The sequence below is a fragment of the Euprymna scolopes genome, unplaced genomic scaffold (assembly GCF_053919585.1).
Source record: "Euprymna scolopes isolate OS-2025 unplaced genomic scaffold, ASM5391958v1 sca174, whole genome shotgun sequence".
In the NCBI taxonomy this organism is placed as follows: Eukaryota; Metazoa; Mollusca; class Cephalopoda; order Sepiida; family Sepiolidae; genus Euprymna; species Euprymna scolopes.
The window spans coordinates 55,994-66,891 of NW_027633185.1; positions in this window are offsets into that span (position 1 = coordinate 55,994).

Genomic DNA, 10,898 nt, shown 5'->3' on the forward strand with positions numbered 1-10,898 from the left:
ATTACAAAATATCTGTTATTTCCTCCAAAACCTCCGGCCTTGATGGAAGGGAGACTAAAACTGCTGCTATGGTTTTAAATGATGAAATAACAGCAAGAGGAGACTTGATTCCAAATATTTTTCATATGGTATATCTCCTCTCTTTCGTTTTCATACATAAAGTAAATTTCACAATCTATAAGGATTATTTGATACTGAAGATATTCATAATCGTACGATTATGAATATCTTCAGTATCAAATATTTCCAGAAGAGGAGAGATATAACATATGCGAAATATTTGGAATCAAGTCTCCTCTTGCTGTTATTTCAGATCATTTGAAACCATAGCAGCAATTTTTAGTCTTCCCTCCATCAAGACCAGAGGTTTGGGGGAAATATATCATTAAAACACGATAGTGTTTGAATATATGGTTAAGTGGCAGTTTTAGTTATTTAGAACTGCTTTAAAGCTTCACCGCTCACTCATTTTTCGACCAAATTTCAAACAATTATTACAGTTTATAGATCACCTTCTCAGCTATATTGTGAAAAAATTTTTTTTTTCAATTTTCGTTCAGTAAAACAAAAGTTATAATCAATTTTCTGATGTTCAAAATCATAAAAATATGTAAGGAAGTTAGCGACGCTTTTATGACTGGTTTCCATAGCAACCACGTCGCTTTAGCGACTACTGTTGCCACTAATTCACTGCTGTCAGGGAAAAAGAAGTAACAAGTGAAACAGAGAGAATGAAAGCATGAAAGGGAGATAATTGGGGGGATTTTATTGAAAGCAGACGAGTGCCATACATTGTTATTACATATGTGTATGCTATGTTTATGGGGGCAAAAAATAAGACTTAAATTAAACAAAGAACAAGGGAATTTATTGGAAGCCTGGAAAATCATGGATTACAATATAAAAATGTGAGCATGAAAAAAGTAATATGGTTAAGTTTAAACATGGAAAAGTAAAGGACTAGTTGTTAAAACTGGAAAAGAAAACGACAAGATATTCTAGTAAAAATATAATCAATTTATAACTTAAAATATTGCAGCATTAAGAATTTTTTTCCCGCATTTTTATATTGTAACATATATATATATATATATATATATATATATATATATATATATATATATATATATATACATATATATATATATATATATATATATATATATCTTATTTATAATATTCCGAATTTTATTATGTTCATATAATTAAGAAATGGTAATTGTTCGTATATTAATAAATTTAAAGTCAGTATAAGGTGACTTAATTTGTAAGCTTCAAAATTACCAGTTTTTGTAATCGAGCATTCATATATTACAAATGTTCCGCGACCATTCGGACAATTTCAAACTTTATATCACTTGAAAATATTCACAAGAATGGCCTCTCTTCAGACGTTGAGAAAAACACTTTTTTAATGAACAATATGGGATCCATTTCCCTTTTAAGGAAAACTATGTGATAAAAAAAGTTACCTACATTTCTTCCTTCAGAGGTTTTTTTCCGTTTTCTGTTTGTTAAGGATTTTTTTTTTTATATCTACCTATTTTTTCGTATGTACGAAAATATGTAGACATAAAAAAACCCATTAGCAAGCTATCAATCCAATCTTTGTTGTCTTGATATATATATTCCCCCTTTTTCTTCGCTGGTCTTTCTTATTTATATTTATGTCTCGGCAGCAGTGATAAAAGCATATCTTATTTTTCTTTTATTGATATTATTGAAATTTTTCCCCTTTTTCTCTTGTACATATTTGTGAATTATTCCATGGATTTCGGCCTTTGGATTATTTTGGACCATTTTGCAATTACGGGATTTCCTTGGATTTTACTTGTGTAAATGGAAATTCAATTAACTTTCTTGAAGTTATATTTTTGGATTTTACCGTCATTGGATTATTTATCTTCCACCAGACTATCCATTCATGTGTAATCACCTTTTTCTTCACCATATTCCCTCTGCTTCACTTTTTTGTTATCAAGTAAGATCTTTGACTTACTTGTTGTTTCATCAAATACTTTTGCATGCAAAATCCGATCCCGCATTTTGCTAATTCCTACCCTCTGATGAGAAGGAAAGTATTTCTTCGAAACTCCGCGGATTAAGGACTATCCACTTATCAAGTGTTTCCTTTTCAGATTAAATATGTTCTTAACTCATTTCAATATATATATATATATATATATATATATATATTTACTATAATAATAATTCAATACTTACAGACACTCGTATTTCATCCCTTCGGGAATCTTCAGTGCAGGGTTTCACGATTAACACCAGTCGATAGATTCAAACTCGGCAACACGAGACATCTCTCGCTCGATTAGCCAAGACCGTATCCATTCTGCTACCATTAATCGCATGAAATAACATTGAATTTAAACATTTTATTTTTAAATGTTTTTTACGTCAGTCACAGTGATCTAATCGTTATACAATGATCTATGCATAAGAGCTAAATTGAGTGACTTTAATTCAACTGAAAGTGCTCAACGATAAGAAACAAGTTTCTTAAAGGGGCTGACATAATTATTTACTATAATAATTAAATACCTACAAACACTAGTGTTTCATCCTTTCGGGAATCTTCAGTGCAGGGTGTCACAATTAACACTAGTCGATAGATTCGAACCCGGCAACACAAGCCATCTCTGACTTGATTAGCAAAAACCGTATATATCTATAATATAAAGCTGAACGTCTGTGTGTGTGTGTGTGTGTGTGTGTGTGTGTGTGTGTGTGTGTGTGTGTGTGTGTGGTCACGAATAGGCTCCTATATGGTTGACTATTATAGAAAACTGATCACATATAATGATAGAAGATGTATCGAGACACAGGAATGGGTATGTATGATCTGGCATAATGATTATTCATTAAAATTGTGGGGTCTGCGTACGCGCCTGGTCCACAAAGTATGGAAATAAAAAATTTTAAAATTAAAAAAAAAAAACGTTTACAACTGTTTTTGATATAGATGTACATAAGAATACTTTGATAAGTATGTTTGGACTTAAATAGGGATAGTATAACAAAATTGTGGGATCTGCGTTTGCGCCTGGCCTCCATAGAATGGAAATAGGCACAAACTTTAATAAAGACTTTTCATATCTATCTGCGTAAGTATACTTTGATAATCATGTTTCAGTTTGAAGAAATATGGTATAATAAAATTATGGGCTGTTCATTCGCACCCGACCTCCATAGAATGTAAATATGTCACAAAGTTTAACAAGGTTTTTTAATATAGATCCACAGAATATTGTGATAAGTGTTTCAGTGTGAACAGGTATGGTATAATAAATTATGGGGGTTATCTATTTTATTTTTACTTTCATCATATTTTGCTTTGGTTTTGATACCCCCAAATTCGAAGCTATCTCTTTACAACCCTTCCTTTTCATAACCTATCATATTTTTATAAATCAGAGTCCATTTTCTGTAGGCTATTTTTTGAACTCAGTCAACGACAGGTACATTTGCTAGTATATATATATATATATATATATATATATATATATATATATATATATAGCATGATGCCATCCTAAATAAACACACAAAACAGGTCTGTAAAGTGTACTGAAGGTTTAATATGCCGAAAGAATTGATTTTTTGCATAGATAAAACCTTGGAACTAGAAATATGACAAAATTATTATTCATTTATAGATTCTGCGTTGTTATATTCAACCAACATACAGGTTCTAAACGAAAAAAAGAATCGGTCTACACAAAGGGTGAAATATAATCACAAAAGCTGATTTTTCTCAAAACATCCTGTTCTTATTATTTGTTCCAAATATTATTCCCATATTATGCACACATACCTGCTTAGACATATTTGCTCTTTATATAGAAAATTGCATCAGCAGTGAGATATCTACTGGAGAGGTAGAAGGATCCCACCATTTTTCCAGCGACCTTGGCAACAGATTTCATGTATGCGTTCCATTTCAGATTATGAGTGAAGGTCAAGCCAGAAGCTTGTCAAAACATGGACGAGAACCATTCATTTCAATTGATGCCGGATAGGGATCAGAACGTTGACGATGTAAAGATAGAAGCTTGGTTTTAGATGCATTAAAAGTAACCAGCCACTTCTTTCCCCATTGTAATACGTGCACAAGATCTGAGGAGAGATAATCAGAGAGAACTTGGTAATTTACAGCCTTTGATGTGTTGGGAGTAGTCTGCGATTATGAAGGGAATGATAAATTTGTTCCTTCAGTTGTGCTGTAAGTGTTTTCCCCATTGTAGGTAAACATGTTATTTGATGATAGTTACTGGGGATGTTTCCTTTCTCCTTTTGTACCAGTCGGGTTCTACCTTTGGCCATCCATTCTGACACGGCTGGTTCATAAATACATTTTTTTCATGTTCTGAATAAATCTTTTATGTAGTGCTGTGAAGTTTTTAAACCAGCATGCATGTATTCCGTCGCGGCCTGGTGCTCTCCACTTTGCCATTTTTTTTAGAGAGGTGTCTTGAGTATTTCTTTGCTGATTTCCTGCTCTGCCCCTTCTTCGATTTTCTGTGACTCTTCTTATATGTTTTTCCAGCATCCGGCATCTCTATTATGATCCTGTCACTCTTCCCACATAGCGTTTTGTTTCTGTTGGGTCCGGTTGTTCTTTTCGTGTTTTCCCTCCCTTCACATTCTGATAGAATTGGCTTTCATTGTTTCCAAAGATCCTGTTTTGCTTGCGCTGTTCAAATTTGTTTTGATATCGTTTTAATTTCCCTTCTTTTGCTCCCTGTTTCTTGGTGAATCTCTCCCTGCTGGTCACATTTCTACTTTTCCATCCTCTTGTTTTCATTCTGTTTATCCTTTTGAATTCTTTTTTTAAGTTTGTTGATCTGGGTTTCCAGCCCCACTCCCCATCCAGGTTTTGTTATTTTCTACTTTAAACTTCATACTTACTGCCTTGCCACCTTCATAAATTAAACTGTTTAGGTCTGTAATGGTGTCATAAATTAAACTGTTTAGGTCTGTAATGGTGTCATAAATTAAACTGTTTAGGTCTGTAATGGTGTCATAAATTAAACTGTTTAGGTCTGTAATGGTGTCATAAATTAAACTGTTTAGGTCTGTAATGGTGTCATAAATTAAACTGTTTAGGTCTGTAATGGTGTCATAAATTAAACTGTTTAGGTCTGTAATGGTGTCATAAATTAAACTGTTTAGGTCTGTAATGGTGTCATAAATTAAACTGTTTAGGTCTGTAATGGTGTCATAAATTAAACTGTTTAGGTCTGCAATGGTGTCATAAATTAAACTGTTTAGGTCTGTAATGGTGTCATGAATTAAACTGTTTAGGTCTGTAATGGTGTCATAAATTAAACTGTTTAGGTCTGCAATGGTGTCATAAATTAAACTGTTTAGGTCTGCAATGGTGTCATAAATTAAACTGTTTAGGTCTGTAATGGTGTCATAAATTAAACTGTTTAGGTCTGTAATGGTGTCATAAATTAAACTGTTTAGGTCTGTAATGGTGTCTGTTCGAATGTGTTTGCCTTCTCTGTTTCAGCTTTTACTTTCTTCCATTTTTAATTCCTTAACGATGGGAGCTTTGTGTTTTTTCCTCGTCCATAAGTTGCACGGGGTTTTTAGCTAATTCATTCACGTTAAGTTCTGTTGTTTCATAGATCTCGGTCTCCATGTTTCTTGTACCCGAGTTTTACAGGTCTTCTACAACTGGAGGTCCTACGTTTGGGATTCCATCCCATCGAAGGGCGTTTCTTGGTCTTTTGTTGTATTTCATGCAGTTCTAGATTTGAAAGCCAACCTCTCTTGAGAATAAGTTTTGCTTGGTCTGCAATTCTTTGTTCCGGTGTATGGTAGTCATTGAACAACTCTTTCATTGGAGTGACTTCTATAATAATAGCATTCCATTACCTTTCTCTTTTGTTGTCCATTTGTTCCTTCAGGATTTTGGTCTATGTTGGCTAATTTGGTTATCCTGTTTTATCAGTATTATTATTATTATTATTATTATTATTATTATTATTATTATTATTATTATTATTATTATTTATTATTTATATTATTATTATTATTATTATTTATTATTTATATTATTATTATTTTATTATTATTTATTATTATTTTTATTTTTTATTATTATTGTTATCTATTATTGTTTATTATTATTATTTTTTATTATTATTATTTTATTATTATTTTTATCATTATTATTTTATTATTATTATTATTTATTATTATTTTATTATTATTATTATTGTTATTATTATCATTTTTATTTTTATTATTATTTATTATTATTATTGTGTTTTATTATTGTTTATTATTATTATTTTATTATTATTTTATCATTATCATTTTTATTATTATAATTTATTATTATTATTATCATATTATTATTATTATTTTTTATTATTATTTTTTTACTTTTTATTATTATTATTATTCATTATTATTGTTATTTATTATTGTTTATTATTATTATTTATTAATATTATTTTTATTTATTAGTATTATTTTATTATTATTATTCATTATTATTGTTATTTATTATTGTTTATTATTATTATTTATTAATATTATTTTTATTTATTATTATTATTTTATTATTATTTATTATTATTGTTATTTATTATTGTTTATTATTATTATTATTATTGTTATTTATTATTGTTTATTATTATTATTATTATTATTATTATTATTATTATTATTATTATTTATCAGTATTTTTATTTATTAGTATTTATATTATTTTTTCGTTCAATTTTTAATAGTTTTTTTCACTTACTTTTTTTCCATACATTTTTCATTAACTATTTCATTCGTTTTTATTTTCATTCGTTCTTATTTTCATTCATTTTTATTTTCATTCGTTCTTATTTTCATTAATTTTTTTTTTCAAAATCAAGACATTGCAAAAAGAGGCGTATTGTCGGAATTATCGATAAGTTTACATATCAAATTTATGTGCTTGCAATGCACGGCTGTACATTAACTGGTGATAAAAAAAGACTGCTAGATATTCATTACTGAAACTTGGTGGACAAGTTAGGAATAGATTGAAGTTTATTCGTTCTAAATATGTTTGATTGCAGAAAGAATTACGACTTTTAGTAAAAATTTCATGAGTGGCATATTTGGAGATGGTGGATGGCGGTGTCTGTCTTAAGATGAATTCACCCTGTACTATATTTATAACCCACCCTTATCATCATCATCATCATCATCATCATCATCATCATCATTATTAACAACTGGGCTACGTACATTTACAACTGGGTTAACCAACAAGTTCATTTGTTTTTTGAGTGCTACTTATCCTGCCCATTAAAGACTGTTTTATATTCCTATTCTTCAAGTCCTGTATTCGGTGTAGCAAATATGTTGGCATTAGTGTGTAATAAGCCTCCCAGCAAAGGAGTTCTTACATTTTTTTTATTGTATTTGCTCAAGGGAGGTAGTGTTTGGTTAACATTGCTGGAGTACCATGAAATAAAAATCCTGTTTGGTTTTTAAATCTTATTAGCATAATTTCTTCTGTATAACTTACATATCATGATTATGGTTTTATATGCATTGGGTTGTCCAAAAAATTCGTTTTTTAGTAGGCTGAAAACATAATAACTACTACTACTACTACTACTACTACTACTAATAATAATAATAATAATAATAATAATAATAATAATATTTACAACAACAACAACAATAATGATACAATGCCAACACCTTGAACTGTAAGAAAGTCAAAGTGATTCCCATTGTGATTGAAACGCTTGGCAGCATAACAAAAAGCCACCATAAATGGCTTAATCAGATAGACGAGACAATTGCTTTTCGAATTTTGCAAAAGATTTGCCTGTTAGGAATGTTGTTAGTGTTAATACAGATTGAATGTCTAACGTCAAAGGGATTGACCTGATATTCAAAGGGAAAATATCCTACTAAAAACATCCAAAGGTTGAGGTTACTATGGAACAACAACAACAATAATAATAATAATAATAATAATAATAATAATAATAATTCTGATTTCGTTTATCAACGTCTCCCTGGAAAGTGATGGGATTCATTTCCAGAGGATTTCCCTCAATCCCGGCTCCAAACCAGGAGATTCAAAGATCAAGGGTATTCCTAAGGATGTTGGTGGTATCTACACTTGCAAAGGTCTGAAGGCTACCTAAAACATTGGAGATTTGTAGGCTTTTTTTCAGTTGTCCTTCCAGACGACTTGATACTATTCCTAGTGTACCAACTACAACCGGGATTAATTGTGTTTTAACCCCGTGTATACGCTTTATCTCCAATGCCAATGAAGCATAATTGCTCCACTTCTCATTCTCCTTCTCTCTCACATTCCTGTCCCAGAGTATTGAAAAGTCTACAATCTGCCAGTTTTTTTAGACTTTCTCAATGACAACCAAATCCGGATGATTATGTTCCAATTGCTTGGTCGTTATGACACTTTTGTCCCTCCATACCTCTACCTTGCCGTCCTCACTTGTTCTCACTTCATCAGGCACCTCCTCAAACCATTTTCCAGCACACTTCACCCCAACCTTCTTACACACCTCCCAATATATTCGGAGTCCCATGCGATCGTGTCTTTTGCAGTACTCACTCTGGGCCAGTCCACTTCACCCTGCTGCAAGGTGTGCAATTGACTCTGAGGTCTTACCACAAATACGGCATTCTGCAGCAATTTCCTCTCCTAGAACCACTTTTTTGAACAATCGTGTTCCAAACGCCTGCTCTTGCGCTGCACAAACAAAAGCTTCAGTACTCTTAGCCAGATACCCAACTCTAAGACATTGCCATGATCTTTCATCAGTCACTTCTGCTATATCCTGGAAGAACCTCCCATGCATTTCCTTCCTAGCCAGTATAGTAATAATAATAATAATAATAATAATAATAATAATAATAATTTATAGAGGTGACAATTAGGGCTGTGACAAGAGAATATTCTTTTCATTGTTTTAACTCTCGAGTATATATCCAACACAGTTAGACAGTTAATCAACCGAGAATCACATCACTCTATATGAAAGCATATAGGATATCAACGGATACGCATTCGAGATTCAAAACAATGAAAAGAATATGCTGTTGTTCTAGCCCTAGTAATAATATAAGTCTTCCAGATAAGATAATCATAATGATAGTAACAACTCACTGATAATTAATGAGCAGACGTCAATTAGAAACGGAATTCCAAGCCAAAAGGTGGCATGGTTTCCTATTTCTAGACCTCCCCTCTCTCTCTCTCTCTTTATCTCTCACTAAAACCTCATGCGAATATTCTCAGATTAAAACTGATTTAATTGCTTAAATTTCTTGCAAAAAAAAAAATCATAAAAAATTTTTAATTTTGGTATTCGTTTTGTTTAATCAAGATATTAAGAAATGAAAATATTGAAAAAAAAAAGTTATACTGTATTTTTTTTTTTTTTTTTTTTTTTACAGAGGAAATGAGATCGATTGTGTTGCGGACATGTTGTTTGTTGCGGATGAGGAGAGAGGTGCCAGGAGAGATAACTCCAATCATCACTTAATGTTTGTGAACATTTGAAGAGATTATTTTGAAACATAGGCAGAAAAATACCTTGATAAACATTTTGGGGTTTTTTTTTCACTTGTTTTAGAGAGTTTCTCTGTCCCTTTTTAATCCCTTTTTTCATTTTATCCTTTGTTAATCACTTTTTTGTTTAAACGCACCCCCTCCCTCGTCCGTGAAATAGGCAAGATGGCCGCGAGACGATTGAGCTTATTAAAATTTGATTTTCCTTTGTCCTTCATTCTTAATCACTTTTTCGTTTAAATGCACCTCCTCTCGGAAATAGGCAAATGGCGACGATACGATCGATATCATTAAAATTTGATTTTCCTCTGTAAAAAAAAAGGAAAAAAAAAAAAGATACTTGATCAAATCAAGTGATATTTTTTTTTTTTGTATGAAAATTTTATTCCATAACGGGTACGTATAATATAACAATTTTTCCAATATTTTCACTTTTTTAATGTCTTCATTAAACTGTACAAGTACCAACATTTTCTTTTTTTTTTATTTCTCTGATTTATTTCTTTGATTTGTTTCAGCATAAGAAAACATTTGCTATTTACATATTAAATAAGTTGATATAAGCATGATCTGTCTCTCTCATACTTTTTTTTTTCACTAAAATTCATATTTCTTTCTATGCATAAGAACATAAATCTCTTAACGACTTATATTAATCCTAATTTTATTTATCTACGAACCTATGTAACTGTGTATTATTTTGTCACGTGATTACCTACTGAATTTGTATTAGTGTTTAATCTTACGTGTGTGTAAATGAAAGAGAAGAGTGTAAAAAAGAAATAATAACCAAGAAAATAACCAAGTGAAAAAAAATAAAAATAACCAAGTGAAAAAAAAAAAATAACCAAGAAAATAACCAAGTGAAAAAAAAATATCCAAGAAAATAAGCAAGTGAAAAAAATAAATAAATAACCAAGAAAATAACCAAGTGAAAAAATTTAACCAAGAAAATAACCAAGTGAAAAAAAATAAAATAATAACCAAGAAAATAACCAAGTGAAAAAAAAATAACCAAGAAAATAACCAAATAAAAAAAAATAAAATAATAACCAAGAAAATAACCAAATGAAAGAAAAAATAACCAAGAAAATAACCAAGTGAAAAAAAAATAACCAAGAAAATAACCAAGTGAAAAAAATAAATAAATAACCAAGAAAATAACCAAGTGAAAAAAAAAAATAATAAAATAACCAAGTGAAAAAAAAATAACCAAGAAAATAACCAAGTGAAAAAAAGTAAAATAATAACCAAGAAAATAACTAAGTGTAAGAAAAAATAATCAAGAAAATAACCAAGTGAAAAAAAAAATAATCAAGAAAATAACCAA